Source organism: Mixophyes fleayi, chromosome 5 (assembly GCF_038048845.1).
Source record: "Mixophyes fleayi isolate aMixFle1 chromosome 5, aMixFle1.hap1, whole genome shotgun sequence".
Classification (NCBI taxonomy): domain Eukaryota; kingdom Metazoa; phylum Chordata; class Amphibia; order Anura; family Limnodynastidae; genus Mixophyes; species Mixophyes fleayi.
Window position 1 is genome coordinate 9,405,840 of NC_134406.1, and position 19,902 is coordinate 9,425,741.

At 42.1% G+C, this 19,902-nt stretch overlaps 1 protein-coding gene across 2 annotated transcripts in view; it reads left to right on the forward strand.

Moving 5' to 3' along the window:
- The first annotated feature begins 280 nt into the window (after nucleotides 1-280).
- COL22A1 (collagen type XXII alpha 1 chain) overlaps nucleotides 281-19,902 on the forward strand; it is a 281,196-nt gene continuing 261,574 nt past the window's right edge. Inside the window, exon 1 of one of the 2 annotated variants that reach the window (XM_075211680.1) lies at nucleotides 281-625. The gene's annotated coding sequence lies outside the window, so the exon portion shown is untranslated. Of the gene's footprint in view, nucleotides 626-681; nucleotides 755-19,902 lie in introns of those variants that run through there. The other variant, XM_075211681.1, reaches the window with a different exon arrangement.

Below are 19,902 nucleotides of genomic sequence, written 5' to 3' on the forward strand. Positions count from 1 at the left end.
ACTTGAAAGTTTCACAATCAGGGTCGGATCAGGTGGTTATTGCAGCTACTGTACCCAAAATTACCAGCCCGGAATTACACCCACCCCCCTCCACTCATTCCTGCTGTCTGTCTCTGTCAAACGGAGAAGTTATTTCAGATGCTGCAGTAAGGAGACAGAAATACACCAAAAACTCCAGTTGGGCTATAATTGGAGGTCGTCAGCCGGTGCCGTTTCCCTCCCTGTTCTCCCATGGTGGCTCCTGAAACTCAATCCCTAGTCCCAGCCCCTCCTCTCAGCCTCCCTTGTCTATCCCACTGTAGCCTCAGACCTCCTCCTTGCAGTTCATTCTGTGCCTGTTCCCCCCCTTCACCAGCTCATAGCATTGTTCTGGCAGCAACCACCAACCAACTCTGGAATTTCATTTATGTTTCCTAGCTCCCCTGCCCACTTCTTATCCCCACTTGGATTTGGGATGTAGTTGGATCAACTTATTTTTTCTTCCCCCCCATCTGAGACTGAACTTATTTGAGACATTGAAGTGTCTCCTTGTTTTGTCCCCATGCGCATCCTGACTTGTATCTTCCTGTGATTGACAGCTCTACCCTGGTGTCCTTGGATGGCTGGGACTATTTTTGGGGAATAGGTAAGTGGATTGCTGCATTTACTCATAACTTACACCTGCTGCCTCTTCGATTTTTTTTTTTTTTGAGACAATGTAGGAAAACCATGTGTGTTGATCATTCATTGATTGTGTCTTAATTTCAAATATAAGGTATGTCCCATTTTGCTTTTCATACTTATTCATTTAGTTTGTGAGTTTATAAGAAAATATCAAACATTGATACATATTAAATGGATACATGTCATTTGGAAAATAAATTATAAAATGTTGCCGAGTTTTGAGATTGATGCAGGTGACATTCAAGGTTAGAAAAACCTTCTGTATGTGATTCTTGCAGTAATATTTCAGACTTATTAGAATGTGCAGTTTAAGCAGTAAAAAACATACATAAATTACCAGTTTAAAGTGTCCCTGAATTTTGCAGTAAAGATTTTTCCCCAACCTGACTGTACAGAATATCTGCTAGAATGTAACCTGAGAGCTAGTCAAGGTCTGATAGGTATTAATTTTGTTTAAACTTCTAGCATTAATTCAGACAAACTCCTTCTGAAGTTTGAACCAAAGAGACTCCTGATCTATCAAACTTCATAATATTGAGTCAGACTAGTTTGTACTTTTATCCAATACTTGGAAAATGATCATGGAATATTGAATAGGACAAACTTTTTAGACATATGTAGTAAAACAATACCCTAAAGACCTTACACTTCAGATAAGTGTATAACTGTGTGCATTCTTCATCAAAGAGCAAAGATTGAACTGGTTTCCCAAGTCACCACCTGCTGCAGTGTTTTACTTATTTTGCTTTGGGGTATGGTTTAATGATGTAACTTTTGGAGATATGGTCTGACTTGGCACAATTTGTACTGTGCATTAATTGTTATTGATTGTGTGCAGAGTAAAGGTGATTGTCTCCATGACTATAAACAGATAAAGGCTACTGATGGAGGGTAGAACGTTCTTTACAAAGAAGATTTAGTAAGTATATATAGTGGGTATTTCAGAAACCACAGGGGAAAGGCTATTTCAGAAAGTTATGAGCAGGATCGGATTAACAAGAGTCTACGGTGGATATATAAAGAATGAAAATCCCACCCATAGTGAGTATGGTGAAAAATAGAAAATAGAAACTATTTATCCTTCAAAAAAAAGATTAATATACAATGTGTGTCATGATTTGATGTGTATGAATCTCCTAGTTTATAGTAACAAAGTAGCTGAAATAAGGCTGCTGGGAGCAGGGTTTGTTTTTTTAAACAAAGCTGAGATAGTTCAATGTTTGCAAGGAAAATATATATATATTTATATATAGCTCAGAAAAATAATAAAGTGTTACAAAATGGTATAGTGTTAAGTAGTGAAACTCCAAAAACAGACTAGTAGGTTAATTGGCGGCTATTAAATTGACCTTAGTCTCTCTTGGTCTGTGTGTGTGTGTGTGTGTGTGTTTTAGGAAATTTAATCTGTTAGCTCCAATGGGCAGGGACTGATGTGAGTGAGTTCTCTGTACAGCGCTGCGGAATTAGTGGCGCTATATAAATAGCTGCTGTTGCTGATGATGATGATGATGAAGTCCTGGTATACCTGTAAAAAAAGGAGGTCAATTATAAAGAGTAAAAAAATTGCAGTGCAGAAATAAGCTTTGTATTCCCTGTATATCTCTACTTGCGCACGTCTGCCCATATTTTACACATGGATGTAAGGAGCAAGATTGTGACTTTTGAGGATGAGCAGAAGTTTGCAAAGGCTGAATGTAGTAGTTGGATTGATCGAGGGTGTCACAGTAGGGAGACATCGCACCTGTGTGTCTAGTTTTGTAGAGCGGTGCAGAAAAGATATTTGGTTTTGTGGAGCAAGATTGTGGACATGCGGTTAAGGGCTGGAGATGGTTCATGGTATTGACGTTCCTCGGTGTGGGGAGGAGCCTGCTGGTGTCTTCATTCTACACTTCACTTATACAGAATTAATGATATATTTGATTAGCTGGAAAACTCCGGCACACGGATCATCGCCATAGGCTGCCTCAGGAGCTCGGTATGTTTAGCAGCAGCAACCAAGTATAAGTCAGAATATATGTCAGTATACGGCTAACTGTACCAAAGGTGAACAAGATCAGATTGTCATTAGTGGGAATGTTTCTGTGGACACCTTTCTATTGATTACTGTTTATCCAAGGATCCATGGAACATCCATGTGTAAGTAAGTTTGAAGTGAGCAATATATAATATATAGTGGCACAATGCACAGTGGGGTCCATAAATGTGGAAACACCCTTTAAATTAAAAAAACAAAACAAATATGGCTGACTTCAAGATGGCTGACTTCAAGGTGGCCACCACACTGGCCACGTACACTAATAAGTTTTCCACCACACCCAGATCATATGTGTAGAGACTGGATTAATATCTCCATACTCTTTTCCGTTCTGAAAGGGTGTTTCCACACTTATGGACCACACTGTATATTTAGTGTAACCACGTTGATCTATTCACCTGTATTACCGATGACATATCAGCATGTATCCATCACTGTGCTGCTGTCCTAGGACGTCTAGCTTGAACTTACTGAGTGGGGTGAAGTGACAAAGGTTGGGGGCCTGGAATCTGGACCGGAGGTAACATTGTTATACCTGTCTACTGGCAGTACTATAGCTAGGCACTGGCAGTACTATGGCTGGGTACTGGCAGTATAATAGCTAGGTACTAGCAGGATTATGGCTGGGTGCTGGCAGGGTTGTGGCTGGGGACTTGCAGTATTAGCTAGGTACTGGAAGTGTTATTTCTGGGTATTGGCAGTATAATAGCTAGGTACTGGCAGTATTATAGCTGGGTACTGGAGGTATAATAGCTAGGTACTGGCAGTGTTATGGTTGGGCGCTGGCAGTGTTTTGGTTGGGGACTTGCAGTATTATTATGGTTGGGTACAAGCAGTATAATAGCTAGGTACTGTCAGTGTTATGGCTGAGGACTGGCAGGAAGGGTAGTAAGAGCTAATTTCACGAATTAGGATAAAGTACTAATAAATATAGCTGTTACAGATAGAAATGAACTTTTGTAACTGTTAGTTTGGCTCCAGCAGAGTTACTGTGTTGCAGAAATTACATTTCTTTTTATACTGCTACAATGTTGTTGAATCTTTCTGTTCGCTCTCACACACGTACCGTTCTATGGCTGTCAGGGATGATCATGAGCTGCAAGTAACTGAAAGATTTAATAGAAGCTGGATAAATTAAACATTAAGCCTATGTAGAAAATTATATGTGGATATGTTTTATATACCATAAAATCAATTAAATGTCACTTCAAAGTGCACCAGTTCTGTTGTTGAGTTTAGTTCTTCTCTATCTCTCAGTTTTCACAGCCTCTCATCCTGTCTTCTATTTACTTGTGACTTTCTGAACATACAGGGCTTGATTCATCTTAGAACACAATGAAAACACAACTTGCATTTAAATCAAACGCATGTACCTTGGTCACACTCACACCTGTACTCACATTACAGCAGATCTCTAGGAACATTTCCATTTGAATCTGGGTATAAGTATGCTCTGCCTATACGTTACTTTCTGTATGTAAACAGACAGGACACAGTGCAGGATATACGCTCATGAATATGTCATACTTGCCAACTCTTCCGGAATGTCCGGGAGACTCCCGCATTTTGCGAGAGTCTCCCGGACTCCCGGGTGAGTGTGGCAGTCTCCCGAATTCTGCCCACTTCACTAGGAAGTGCCCACTTCCTAGTGAAGTGGGCAGAATTAGATCCCAAACGCCGCGATTCCCAATGAATGACGCAATTTTGGCCGCCCCGCCCCCTCACGCCCCCCTTTTCTGGCTGGCTCCCAGAAGGGAGCTGAAGAAAGTAGGTAAGTATGGAATATGTACAATAATAAGTCCCATCAGAACGCACACACAAATTTTTGGGGTAGAGAAGTAATTCACAGCTACTAATATTAAAGGGCCTGAATCATTAAGGAAAGATAAGCAAAACATTGAGTAAGTTTTCTTACTCAAGTTTCCTGGACAAAACCATGTTGCAATGCAAGGGGTGCAAAAGAATTTATTATTTTGTGCATAAGGAAAATACTGACTGTTTTTTCATGTAGCTCACAAATACTCAATAGCTTATTTATGCACTGAAAATTAAAGTTGATCTAGGACATGCTCTACCCCAAATCTGCCGTCACATTTTAAATTTACCTCCCCTCCAATGCAACATGGTTTGGCCTTACTTATTTACTTTTACTTAACTTTCCTTAATGAACCAGGCCCCAAATCTGGAAACTGCAAGTCAGTGGCCATCTCCCCATCTCCCTGTGTTTCATGTATGTATATCTATAAGATCAAAAATAAGTCTTATCCAAACTTCTGCCACACATTCCTTTATGAAAGCTCTGAGGCGACAGTTTGCTGGTTGTTTACATACAGACCCCTGTCTGAAATTCAGTTTGCAATTGAAGCTTCATAGCGGTGGAATATTTACCGCATACCGTGTTCGCTATTCTATTGAAACAATAATCTGTGCTGTTATGCTTGCACATACCGTGGAGAGGTTCTATACAGTGTCTGTAAACATAGATGTCGATCTTAGGATAGAGATAAATCATTGGCTCACCCACCTACAGTCTCACAAACATGCAGACAAAACTATCTGCTCTTATATGCACACAGCTACAGTTAGATTCATCTCATAAGTATAGGGCAGCTTTATATTCCTGCTTTAGTATTACATAAAGCAACATTCCACCCATAACTCGGGCTCCCGGGAGAGCAGGCAAATATCCTGCATATGGCAACATGCTCCTCAAAATGACGCGATTCGCCGTCATTTTGGCCCTGCCCCCGCGGGAAAAAGCTGGCATTTTGTCTCGGGGCGGAGCCAAAATTACGCAATTTACTGCGTCCCACCCGTCCCGCCCTCCAACCACACCCCCCTGCCTGGGATCTCCCGGAATTAGCTTGCCAAAGGTTGGCAAGTATGCCATAAGTACAAATGCAGAGTAACGTCTCCTTCACCCACCACAGGGATCCCTCACCAACAATTTTTAATAGACATTTCACCCCTGGCTTCTGATCAAACTTCAATTCTCCTACTGAAGGAGGGAGAAGAAATGTGATAACACTTCAGTTTACTCCTATGTAAAGTGATGTCTGGACTGCGGTCAAACCAGGTGACTCAGCAAAATACATTTTTGGTGTTCTATTTCCTCCCCTAGTAGAAGAACGAACGGTTATTCAGGTACCGGTTGAGTAATATCTCACAAATGACTTGGACACTGGTTCAACTTGTTTTTTTTAACTCCTAATTTGCCCAGATTGACCAAATGTTTAGGAACAGGAGATGAGAACATGATTTCAGTATATTTTGCATTTTGTACAATAATTATACGACCCACATTTAGAGGAGAGAAAAGTGGTTTGTTAAAACATCTGGGACCTCATTTAGAGTCCGTTTAAGAAGTGTAGGAGTGGGAGTTTGCCGCAGCTTGGTAGGGTATTACGAGTGGCAAGAAACCCCAGTTACATCCCACTCTTAATACTCTATCGAGCTGAGAGCAGTTCCTGCAGCTCGCTAACGCTTGCTCCACCTAATTCCTGCCGCACAGCTTCAATATTCCGCATTCCTCCCATTCTCTCGCAGTGAGTCGCAAGCTGATGCAAGTGTTATTTGCGTCCAAGATGCAGGCGGATTTGGTGGTTTCTGCACATGCGTGGTAGAGTTTTTTGGCTAGATGCGCCTAAAACGGACTTTGCATCCGACTTTAAATGAGGTCCCTGCTGTTCGTTCCATTCGTGTAAAAGGAAATTATGACTTCTGTAGCTAGGTGAGGAGGATGAGCAGAATTCTTTGGTTATGCAGCCGGCAAATAACCGTGTAAAGGTTGAGCTGACAAACATGAGCAAACATGGCTTTTTTATTTTTTTTAAAAAAATAATATTAATAATTTGAACCTATATTTTATGACTGAATGTTAAAATAAATAAATGTATATTTAATCTTTTATTATACTTTTCAAAAAATAGACTAACCCCTCTTTTGCAGAAATGTGATGCAGGTCTCTCACTTGGAGACATAATTTTATCGGTGGTCTCCACAAAACAGATTATGTCGATCAATGTGATGAAAAAACAACATTGGCCTGAATTTAAAATTCATCCAGTGAACTGAACCAAACGTATATTCACTCACATTATTGCTATATATAATGGTTTGTTTTTCCACCAAAATACAAGCAATATAGGTATTTAAGCAAAAACATTATCCACAAAACTCAACATGACACATTCACTCACTCTGAGTTCTTATAACTGTTTTTGCCACCTGCAATGCACCAGGATATTCGAATAAGCTTCTATGTTGAAGGTAAACTTTATGTGAAACAGGCATCTCCTTTTATTGTGAAAAGATAAAGTAGTGCTGGTGTAATGGATAAAATGGGTTGGGATTAAATTGACATTTCCATGATAGTGCTGTAGGGCAAAGTACACCCATAGAACAGAAGAAGTAATTTTGTTGAGTAAACTAATATTTCTGTAAATGCAGTCTATCGATTCACTAGGATCCAAATATGCTCTGTGTCTCAGTGATGTCACTGATTTCTAATGAATGGATAGACTGCATTCTCTGTGATCCCATTCCTGTTGACAGGACTTTTTTCGAACTGTGCCCACTCTATGGAATTTACTCCCTCACACAATAAGACTCCTCTGGTCTACAAACCTTCAAGCGTTCTCTGAAAACCCACCTCTTCAGGCAAGCTTATAATATTCCTCAACCACCCTATTACCACCCTTTACATAATTCATCCAAGACAGCAACCCTCTGACCCCCTCAGCAACATTGCTGTGTGACTGGAACATATAGCATACAAATCACTTTCACCTTTGCACTCTGGCTGGACCAAAATGCAATATGTAGACTTAACTCATTTATCTCACTCCCATTGTCCTGTAGATTGTAAGCTTGAGAGCAGGGCCTGCTTACCACTTTGTCTGTATTACCTAGTATTGTTTATTACTGTGTTTGTCAAGAATTGTAAAGCGCTATGGAATTTGCTGGCGCTATATAAATAAATGATGATGACGTCACTGATTCATAGCGAATGGATAGACTGGATCCTCAGTAATGTCAATGGTTCCACCATTTTGTCTCCGTGATGTCCCTGGTTCCTAGTGAGTGGATAGGTTGTATTCTCCGTGATGTCACTATTTCTTAGTGAATGGAAATGCTCTATACTTTATGAAATCACTGGTTCTTAGTGCATTGAAAGGATGTTCAATAATGTCACTATTTCCTAACATTTCCTAATGAGCTGAAATTTTATTCAATTGAAATTGTTTCACTCAATAAGGTGTTTGACTCCATTGAGATAATAAATTGAGGTCTTCATGACTGATGTGTTTGCATACTCTCTTCCATAGTCCATATTTCGTCCATAAACTATTCATTATTGACATTCCTCTATCACTCACATCCAAAAATATGTCTGATTTGCTCCTAAATTCACCTACCCCAGGCTATCAGTGTGAGTGTTGGTGGCATGTGCTGTTTGTAGCCTCACAAATGCGCTTTGCTAGCAAATTGAAAAATCTGGACTATAGATTGCATGGAAATCGATAGACGATTTTACAATAACAAAATCTTGTCTATATTTTGATTTTTATTTACTATGCATAGTATTAGTTTGAATTTCTTACGTAAATCTATTAATACCCAGCTGAACATAGTGACGTGTGTAAAATGAGTATTAGGCAAATTAATTGGTGGATAACCCTCAGTATGTGAATTTGTATAAAGCTACTTTGATGTATACAACTAGTGGATTATGAGTGGATTATGCTATTAGGAGAGTGAAAAGGACCAATACACTACTTTCCTTCATGTCCTGCATTCCAAGAACGAAGATTATGCAAAGTCTGAAAGCAGATTATTGAAGGATACATTTGTTGCAACAAATGTATATAAAAATGGTCAAACATATTCCCTGTTTTAGTTATGAGAAACAATGGCAGTTGTGAGCCAGTTTTTTCCAAAATACTAATTATTTTAACAATGTATTTTTGTGACATTTGTGTATAAAAAAAACACAAACACCTTGCCTGGCGCTCAATAGGCTGTGATTCAAAGGACAGATGTGAGGGATCTGCGGTCCCCCTACAAAATGTGTAACAAAAACCAGAATTTGCAGCAATAGACTCTGGATCACATAAACAAGTAATGTGTGCACTGCAGATAATTTCCCAATAAACTAATTCTTAAAATATTAAATGCTAAAATACAACAATATACATAAAAAATAATATAAAAAACATGCCCTATTTGCCTATAGTCTTGATATAAAAATACACACACCTAAATTTGTTTGGTGTTAACCTATAAAACAATTGAAATGGATTTGCAAAAACGATGGCTGTTAATGGTGAGTTCTTCTAATACCATTTAATCACATGTTCCATACATTTAGACCATCTAATATATTCGGTGGTTCAAGCGTTGCATCCTAAAGTGATCAAGATATATAATATATCCAAAAGAAAAGCTGTTAATTTGTCAACAATTCGTAGACCGCCACTTGTGAGTTTTTAAGGTATGTGATCCCCAATTTATACAATGTCCTCAGCCGATTTTATGGGCTAGCAGATAATGCGTTAAGCAATTTTAACCGGAATCATAGAGTTCACGGTCCGTCTAATCGCACAGCTATGTGTGCATCCAGAAATGATACTCACGGATCACTGTGATCCTCCTCCTCTATCTCACGTACAGTGTATCCCGCGGCCTTTCAATTGTCTGTGTTCAGACACTATAATTCCTTGAATATAGTATTCAGATCAGTCCCTGATGATAGTATACGTAGAGATAAAAACAGCTGGGTGTATCACTTGTTTGGTGGCTTAGTGTTTGTCAATAGCTTATTCCAGGCCTAAAGAATAATATACTAAACCAGACTGACGCGTTTCATCGCTATGAAGCGATTTCCTCAGAGACTTATGTCTTTTCTTTTGGATATATTTTATAGTTTTTTATGTATATTGTTATATTTTAACATTTAATATTTTAATAAATTAGTTTATTGTGACATTTGTGTCCAGGTAAAAATTCCATTCATTTTATATAATAATTTTCTGGTTATGTAAGTGGTAGAATTTCATTTCACCAGTCTTAATTTGCAGGAGGTTTGTTTTTGAATTAAATTGCTGTCTTTGTCCAGTAGCTCATCCCACCTTCGATGATATTTTGGAATGATATTATTTTTATAATTTGTATCCTTTATAAGGTTCCACAAGATTTCCGCAGCGCCGTACAGAATACAAACAATAGACCCATACAAGGTAACACAGTACAGAACTCATAGTACCAAGATTCCAAGAGCTACAAGCATAGCTAGAGCAGAGAAGATGGAGTAGAAGAATAGGTATAGAGACAGGAGGGAAGAGGGCCCTGTTCTTAAGAGCTTACATCCTAAAGGAAGGGAAAACAGACAGCAGGTACAAGGGGGAGTCAGAAGAGGTGATCTAGTGCAAGAGAAGCGACAAAAAGGGGACAGAGGAAGACAGAGACCAGGAGATGAAGCATGGAGAAGGTTAGGTGGATGGCTGGTAGGCTTTCAGGAACAGATGAGTTTTAAGTGCCCGTTTTAAGGTGCACAGATTGGGGACAGTCAGATAAAGCATGGGAGATCATTCCAGAGGAGGGGGGCAGCTCAGGAGACATTTTTGATACGGGAATGAGATAAGGTGATCAGGGTGGAGGAGAGGTGGCGGTCATCACAGGGAACGGGATAGAGTGTGAATGGAGAGGAGGTTGGAGATTTATGGAGCAGAGGAGTGGGGAGCACCTTGTGCATGGATAATGGTTTTGGCTGCATCCTGAGATAGGAAAGGCCAAATGCGGAAGATGTTGCATAGTTGGAAGTGACAGAATTGGGCAAGAGATTGAATGTGAGGGGCAAAGGAGACGGAGGAGTGCAGGGTGACGGCCAGGCAGTAGCGTTGAGGAACAGATGAGATGGTGGTGTTGTTAAAAGTGATAGAGAGATCAAGGTGGGATGAAGACCTAGCAGCAGGGAAGACAATGAGTCTGGGTTTGGCATTGTTAATTTTGAGAAAAGATGAGGACATCCAAGAGGAGATGGTGGAAAGCCAGTCAGATACACAGGAGAGAATTACGGGAAAGATCAGGGGAAGAGAGGTAGAGGTGGCTATCATCGGTGTGATAGACCCCATGTCTTTGTAGTTTCTACATCGCACATTGTAATCTAAACACAAACGACTGTCTAAAGTGCTTTAACAAGGGACATTGTTTTCAATCTACATCTCCTGATTATTTATGTGTTCCAATTGTGGAGGAGGGCGGGGATAGAACAACCTGTACCAATCAGATCATTGCACTGTTCACAGCAGCTCAGATAATTTAAGAGATTAGTGTGCTGATCTTACAGGAGACTGATCAGTGCACTCAGCTGATGTGGTAGTAAGGACCGGGATGCATGTGACACACCACAATATATATGCCAAATTGTCTGACATTGTCAATGCCGAAATCAGTTAGACAGTAACATTGCTGAGGGAAGCTACTTCCACTAGCAAGAACGGCAGTGATTGCTCCAGTAAAAATGCAAAAAGGAGTGTCGTGAAGACAAGATAGGTGCTGGTTTAAGGCGATCCAGTTATTAAGCAGACAGATCGGGTGATTTGTCATCTGGACCATGAATGCCAAACTCTTTGGTACTCGGGTCTGTCATGTAGTGAATCGGATCGATCAGAGTACATATTGGTACCAATGACAAAATTATAGATAGATCAACGGTCCTCATAAACAATTTCAGAGAATTAGGCTGTACATTTAAATCACGTTGTACTTTCTAAAATACTACCTATGTCTTGTACAACACCCAACAGACTTCAGGAGCTCAGGGAGGAGAACACTGTACTACCAAATTGTATGGTACAAAATGCATCCTAACCAAAATAGGTGAATTAGAAATGAATGATGTTGGACGAGAATAATAGTTTTTTTATTTTATTGCAGTGGGTATAACTGGATGAAAGTCATGGCTGAGCATTGAATTTGGCAGGACATAGTATGTTTAGGAAGCATAACAAGGATAAGGAAAGGGGATTAGTTATAAGCCATTTAGCATAAACAATTGCACAGAACTGCAATTATTATTACAAATTCAAAGGGCAATTTATGGAATAGTAATGAGAACATGGCAACAGTTGACTTGAGTTTTAATAAAATGTTGTCTACAAAAACAAGGCTTAGTTAAAGCTCAGAGAAGCACTGAAGCTTGTAGACTGGAAAGTGAAATCTTAAATAAAAGCCCAAATTTTAACAAATATTTGCAATAAATATTGTTGCAAGTACATATAAATATGGCAACAACATCTCTATGAATAAAAGACAATCAATGCAATATAAGTAAAACAGGAAATCAGGTAGGCAAAGATAGAAGCTGCAAAATAGATTGCTAAAGCTATCAAGTCTAATCCTAAACACTGTTTCACTATGAGCATAGGAAGTGTTCTTTACAGTAAGGGTGGTAATGCTGTGAAATTCCTTACCAAGTGAAGTGATGATGTCAATTTCACTAACAATTTAAATGGATTGAAGCCTTATTTAGTAGAAGACATTATGGGAGTGAGTGATCTAGGTATTTTACCTGTATTAAATTTCAGGGGTCAGAAAGGATTGTTATGTCTTGCCTTCCTCTGGATCAACACAATATGAATATATGAAAGGTTGATATGTACCTATAACTATATCACTACAAAACTATATAAATGCATTGAGGGTCATTTACAAACCAGAGGAAATGCAACCACATAGCGCATTTAATTAAGAGCAAATGCACCTGTTTGTCCAGTTAGCAGATACAGAGATCTATCTGTATGGTGGTCTCCATCCACTTTGGCAACTGTTCCCGTATAACAGTCTGTGCACCCTTTTGCATGACTTCAGGCTTCCTTGGGGATGTGCATGGTGCAAAGATTAAAGCATCACTTCAGCATCTATATTGGTACGATGACATAAATGCATTATATCTCACAGAGCACATGGTAGGTGCAAATGTATAGCCGAGGCCTGATCTCAGTCACCTCTGAGTGTGTATAAAAGTCCTTCTGCGGAGGAAAAAAGCTTCCCCCGTGAGTCTCATTTCATTATATTGTACCACAAACCAAAATTTAGTTTTTGCATGTGGCAGCCACAGAAGGCTTAACCCTCATTCAACAAGGAACACCCCGATCTGCAGAGTTCACCCATCTACTGATGTCACATGATGCAAGCTTTAGCAACTCTCCCCTGCAGACATCATCATAATAAAGCATTAAATTGTGCTGTTCATAATATAAATATATAAGCACATACCTCCTATCATTTAGACTTGCAGAATACAAAATAAGCCCCGCCTTCCATTCCTCACAGTAATGCCCACTTTGGGGCAAAGCTCCACCCAATTTTGTGTGAGTCTTGACACTTTTGTGGTCCACAAAGCGGGACTGTCCCGCCAAAATCGAGACAATTGGGCAGTATGTAAGTTCATGATGTCACAAAGTGCCACTAGCACTGAGAGCCTACCAGTCTGCATCTTTATAAATAACCTATGCTGACTGGATATTTAAATAGTAACCTAAATGTACAATTTCCTCAATCACTGTCCCATCCCCAACTCTCACTATAAGTTCCTCAAGGTTTCCATGAAGGGGACCCATGCACTTCAGGAGTTACTGAATCCTTTCAGCACCGGTAACTTGTCCCCAGCTGACAATATTGAGACGTTTGAGAGTAAAGTGAATTTATAGGAGAATTGTCAATGGAGCTGACCTACATCTCTGCATTGAGTGCATTGCACTTTCTGATCTCTCCCAGCTGTCAGGAAGAAGTTACTGTCATAGAACTCGGACTTGGGACATTTGCGTTTATACTAGGGGTTTCTTTTGTCAAATCAAAGACTTCTTATAACAAGAAATTAACTGCCTAGGGCCCAGTGGTCCACAGAGGGCCCCTCCAGCGCCGGCGGTAAGTGTGATAGGCAAGATGGGGACGCTCCCCTCCACCTGCCATCCCCTCTTTCCACCAGCTTAGGGAAATAAATTAAAGCAAATGAAGCAAGATAAAAAAATGACCGAGGCGGCTCCCGGCAGTCTACTCTCTGGTCTGTCCCACTGAATGTTGGGTGTGACATCATCACGCCCGATGCCATATTCAGTGAGGAGCAGACAGGAGCATCGTGATGGAGAAGAAAGAAGACAGTAGACCAGAAAAGAAGTAGACAGAAGAGAAAAAGTCAGTAGAAAGGTAAGTAATATAACGCAGGTAAATGGCACATAATAAGAAAGTAAAGAGAAGGATGAAAATAAGTATGGAGGAGGACACAGAGTGAGGGAAATAAAAGAAGGCAGAAGAAAATTATGGAGGGCACACCCCCAATCATGCAAGTCACGCCCCCTATAATATGACCACGCTCCCTTTAACGGCGCACCACCGAGAAGCAGCGGCCCAAAGCTTCCCTACTTCTCAACTATAGAGGTGTATGCTATGCTAAAAAAAAATATACTGTTATGGATTTTTCAGGGTGGGGCCCCCCAAAACAGTATCTTGCCTAGGGCCCCATGAAGTCTAAATCCGGCTCTGGGTACAGCGACATCTTGGGGCCTCTTTCATAGCCGACAAAGGGGCAGGACCACACATGCAGGCCAGAGCCCCCAAGCAGGTGAATCGCGTCCTTTTGTCCCCGGCCCCCGTGGCAAAATCATCACCATTTATTTATAGAGCGCCACTGATTCCGCAGCACTGTACAGAGAACTCATTCACATCAGTCCCTGCCTCATTGGAGCTTACAGTCTAAATTCCCTAATATACATACACACAGACAGACAGAGACTAGGGTCAAATTTTGATAGCAGCCAATTAACCTACTAATATGTTTTTGGAGTGTGGGAGGAAACCGGAGCACCCGTCGGTAACCCACACAAACACAGGGAGAACATTCAAACTCCACACAGATAAGGTCATGCTTGGGAATTGAACTCATGACCCCAGCGCTGTGAGGCAGAAGTGCTAACCACTTAGCCACCATGCTGCCCCTTCCCCTTCCACCCTCACACTTCACCTCCCTGAGGGAAAGAGTAAATGTGGATATGTATGAACTAACCAGTTTATTATGTGAGCATTTATTTCAGTCTATAGCTAGTTGCACATTAAATATTTACACCCTATGAGAGTTTATTGTGTTATTAACTTCAGTCTGAACTTTCTAAATAATGAATCCAAGAAAAGTTTATTAGTGATTCATTAGCAGCCGCCAAATGGAGACAGATTGATACACTTGTTAGAAAGTGGAATCATTTAATAGATTATAACATTTCTATCTCCACTTTACTGTAATGAAATGATTTATTTTCATACTCTTTCTGTCACAAGAATTTCTATGATATAAATAATGAACATTTTTTTCTTTTTTTTAATTATAAGTGCTTAGAAAGAAGGATGAAGTCTGGAATATGTTCATCTTAATTACCGCTAAAACAATGACATGATACTGTATTAGTTAACAAAACCCAGGATATCCCCATTATTCTTGTACTGATAATTGCTACAAAAAAAACTACTGCCAGCTATAATTTAGAGGTAACTAAGGTGCCCAACAAATTGACCTTTAAGAAGCTGCAACAGGACCATAAACATATATTAAGCAGCTTTACCCAAAAATCTAAATAAATTTAAGGAAAGCACAGAAGGCATTAATATACATTGAAGATGGAAATGCCTTGTAATGTACAGTAGGGGTGGTTAGCATGCATATGGATATTGCTGCCGCATAGGAATGTAACTATATTAATTGAGATACATTGAGAAAATGCTGCAGTCCATGTCTCATCGCTGGACACAGCTGTCACCGCTGGGATTTGGTCTCTGGTTCTCTCATGAGGTTCCTGTAAGTTTGCACACTGAGCCATGATCGTGTTATGTTCCCTGATATATCACAAGTTCATTATCTGTTGCACATGTGATTTATGGGTCAGCCAATCAGGAGGGAGCTGCAGCTATGAACAGAATTGGCTCGTTGCTTAAGGTTCGACCTTAACTTGTTTCTTACTAAATATAAGAAATGTGGCCTTTAGCTCTGGCTGACTACATTGCCTTTCAGGGTCCTGTGACTTAGCGGCCTGTTTATCAAACCCTGATAGTTTAGGCATTTATTAGTAAAGTGGTTATTTAACAAAGATTAACACAGGAGATATCAGAGAACGGGGCAAAAGTGCACCACTGACACTGGTCAGCAGGACATTGCCTGTCTGCACCCCTGACCCTGGTCATCAGTACATTGCCTGTCTGCGCCCCTGGCCCTGGCCATAAGTATATTGTCTGCCTGTGTCCCTGACCCTGGTTATCAGTACATTATCTGTCTGTGCCCCTGCCCCTGGGCATCAGTACATTGCCTGCCTGCGCCCCTGACCCTGGTCATCAGTGCATTGCGTCCCTGAGCCCCTGACCGTGGTCATCAGTACATTGTTTCCCTGAGCCCCTCACCCTGGGCATCAGTACATTGCCTGCCTGCGCCCATGACCCTGGTCATCAGTACATTGCCTGTCTGCGCCCCTGGCCCTGGCCATAAGTATATTGTCTGCCTGTGCCCCTGACCCTGGTCATCAGTACATTATCTGTCTGCGCCCCTGCCCCTGGGCATCAGTACATTGCCTGCCTGCTCCCCTGACCCTGGTCATCAGTACATTGCCTGTCTGCGCCCCTGGCCCTGGCCATAAGTATATTGTCTGCCTGTGTCCCTGACCGTGGTCATCAGTACATTATCTGTCTGTGCCCCTGCCCCTGGGCATCAGTACATTGCCTGCCTGCGCCCCTGACCCTGGTCATCAGTGCATTGCGTCCCTGAGCCCCTGACCGTGGTCATCAGTACATTGTTTCCCTGAGCCCCTCACCCTGGGCATCAGTACATTGCCTGCCTGTGCCCATGACCCTGGTCATCAGTACATTGCCTGTCTGCGCCCCTGGCCCTGGCCATAAGTATATTGTCTGCCTGTGCCCCTGACCCTGGTCATCAGTACATTATCTGTCTGCGCCCCTGCCCCTGGGCATCAGTACATTGCCTGCCTGCTCCCCTGACCCTGGTCATCAGTACATTGCCTGTCTGCGCCCCTGACCCTGGTCATCAGTACATTGCCTGTCTGCGCCCCTGGCCCTGGCCATAAGTATATTGTCTGCCTGTGTCCCTGACCCTGGTCATCAGTACATTATCTGTCTGTGCCCCTGCCCCTGGTCATCAGTACATTGCCTGCCTGCACCCATGACCCTGGTCATCAGTGCATTGCGTCCCTGAGCCCCTGACCGTGGTCATCAGTACATTGCCTGCCTGCTCCCCTGACCCTGGTCATCAGTACATTGCCTGTCTGCGCCCCTGGCCCTGGCCATAAGTATATTGTCTGCCTGTGTCCCTGACCCTGGTCATCAGTACATTATCTGTCTGTGCCCCTGCCCCTGGTCATCAGTACATTGCCTGCCTGCACCCATGACCCTGGTCATCAGTGCATTGCGTCCCTGAGCCCCTGACCGTGGTCATCAGTACATTGTTTCCCTGAGCCCCTCACCCTGGGCATCAGTACATTGCCTGCCTGCGCCCATGACCCTGGTCATCAGTACATTGCCTGTCTGCGCCCCTGGCCCTGGCCATAAGTATATTGTCTGCCTGTGCCCCTGACCCTGGTCATCAGTACATTATCTGTCTGCGCCCCTGCCCCTGGGCATCAGTACATTGCCTGCCTGCTCCCCTGACCCTGGTCATCAGTACATTGCCTGTCTGCGCCCCTGGCCCTGGCCATAAGTATATTGTCTGCCTGTGTCCCTGACCGTGGTCATCAGTACATTATCTGTCTGTGCCCCTGCCCCTGGGCATCAGTACATTGCCTGCCTGCGCCCCTGACCCTGGTCATCAGTGCATTGCGTCCCTGAGCCCCTGACCGTGGTCATCAGTACATTGTTTCCCTGAGCCCCTCACCCTGGGCATCAGTACATTGCCTGCCTGTGCCCATGACCCTGGTCATCAGTACATTGCCTGTCTGCGCCCCTGGCCCTGGCCATAAGTATATTGTCTGCCTGTGCCCCTGACCCTGGTCATCAGTACATTATCTGTCTGCGCCCCTGCCCCTGGGCATCAGTACATTGCCTGCCTGCTCCCCTGACCCTGGTCATCAGTACATTGCCTGTCTGCGCCCCTGACCCTGGTCATCAGTACATTGCCTGTCTGCGCCCCTGGCCCTGGCCATAAGTATATTGTCTGCCTGTGTCCCTGACCCTGGTCATCAGTACATTATCTGTCTGTGCCCCTGCCCCTGGTCATCAGTACATTGCCTGCCTGCACCCATGACCCTGGTCATCAGTGCATTGCGTCCCTGAGCCCCTGACCGTGGTCATCAGTACATTGCCTGCCTGCTCCCCTGACCCTGGTCATCAGTACATTGCCTGTCTACGCCCCTGGCCCTGGCCATAAGTATATTGTCTGCCTGTGTCCCTGACCCTGGTCATCAGTACATTATCTGTCTGTGCCCCTGCCCCTGGTCATCAGTACATTGCCTGCCTGCACCCATGACCCTGGTCATCAGTGCATTGCGTCCCTGAGCCCCTGACCGTGGTCATCAGTACATTGTTTCCCTGAGCCCCTCACCCTGGGCATCAGTACATTGCCTGCCTGCGCCCATGACCCTGGACCTGAAGCTCTTTGTCATTGTATTCTCTGCCTGCCCCTCTGACCCCTCCACTATGTTAACTTCATTCTGTACACAAAGTCATCCATATATTTCAATTCATACAACACTGTACACGGTAGATTTGTCAATTTTAAATTCTCAAAAGATCACTTAGCTGGATCATGAAAGATCAAAACAATTTTTTTACTTAAAACTGGTCCACAAATGACATCACAGCAGGTGCATTGTTCTCTACCAATAATACCTTCTATAGAACATAACTATATTCAATAGAATCCAGACAGTTTATTACCTGAACACCAAAGGGCAACATCCCTATACAATGCATGAATACATATTCCAACATATTTCCCCACACGGAGGGCGTGTGTGAGCACGTTCCTGCGCAGAGATAATTACTTACTGTCGTCTCACACTGAGATATCTCACATGTCTCCTGTATTCACTTTTACAGAGAAACATGATCTAAGTTGTAACACAGAACTGTAACATCTACACTATTGTTTAAGTAGTGTAATTGTATTCTCTTCTAACCAGTAAGATGTTAGGGACTGTCTATAATTTGTAGTACTGCACTATACAGAGGGATGTATATATTATATAGGTGTAATACTGCACTGTACAGAGGGATGTATATATTATACAGGTGTAGGACAGCACTGTACAGAGGGATGTATATATTATATAGGAGTAGGACAGCACTGGGCAGAGGGATGTATATATTACATATAAATGTAGGACAGCACTGGACAGAGGGATTTATATATTATATAGGTGTAGGACAGTACTGGGCAGTCAGATGTATGTATTATATAGGTGTAGGACAGCACTGGGAAGAGGGATGTATATATTATATAGGTGTAGGACAGCACTGGGCAGAGGGATGTATATATTATATAGGTGCAGGACAGCACTGGACAGAGGGATGTATATATTATATAGATGTAGGACAGCACTGGGCAGACAGATGTATATATTATATAGGTGTAGGACAGAACTGGGAAGAGGGATGTATATATTATATAGGTGTAGGACAGCACTGGGCAGAGGGATGTATATATTATATAGGTGCAGGACAGCACTGGACAGAGGGATGTATATATTATATAGATGTAGGACAGCACTGGGCAGACAGATGTATATATTATATAGGTGTAGGACAGAACTGGGAAGAGGGATGTATATATTATATAGGTGTAGGACAGCACTGGGCAGAGGGATGTATATATTATATAGGTATAAGAAAGCACTGGTTTGATGGATGTATAAATTATATAGGTGTAGAACAGCACTGGACAAAGGGATGTGTATATTATATAGATGTGGGACAGCACTGGGCAGACAGATGTATATATTATATAGGTGTAGGACAGAACTGGGAAGAGGGATGTGTATATTATATAGGTGTAGTACAGCACTGGTTTGATGTATGTATATATTATATAGGTGTAGAACAGCACTGGGCAGAGGGATGTATATATTATATAAGTGTAGGACAGCACTGGGCACAGGGATGTATATATTATATAGGTGTAGTACAGCACTGGTTTGATGTATGTATATATTATACAG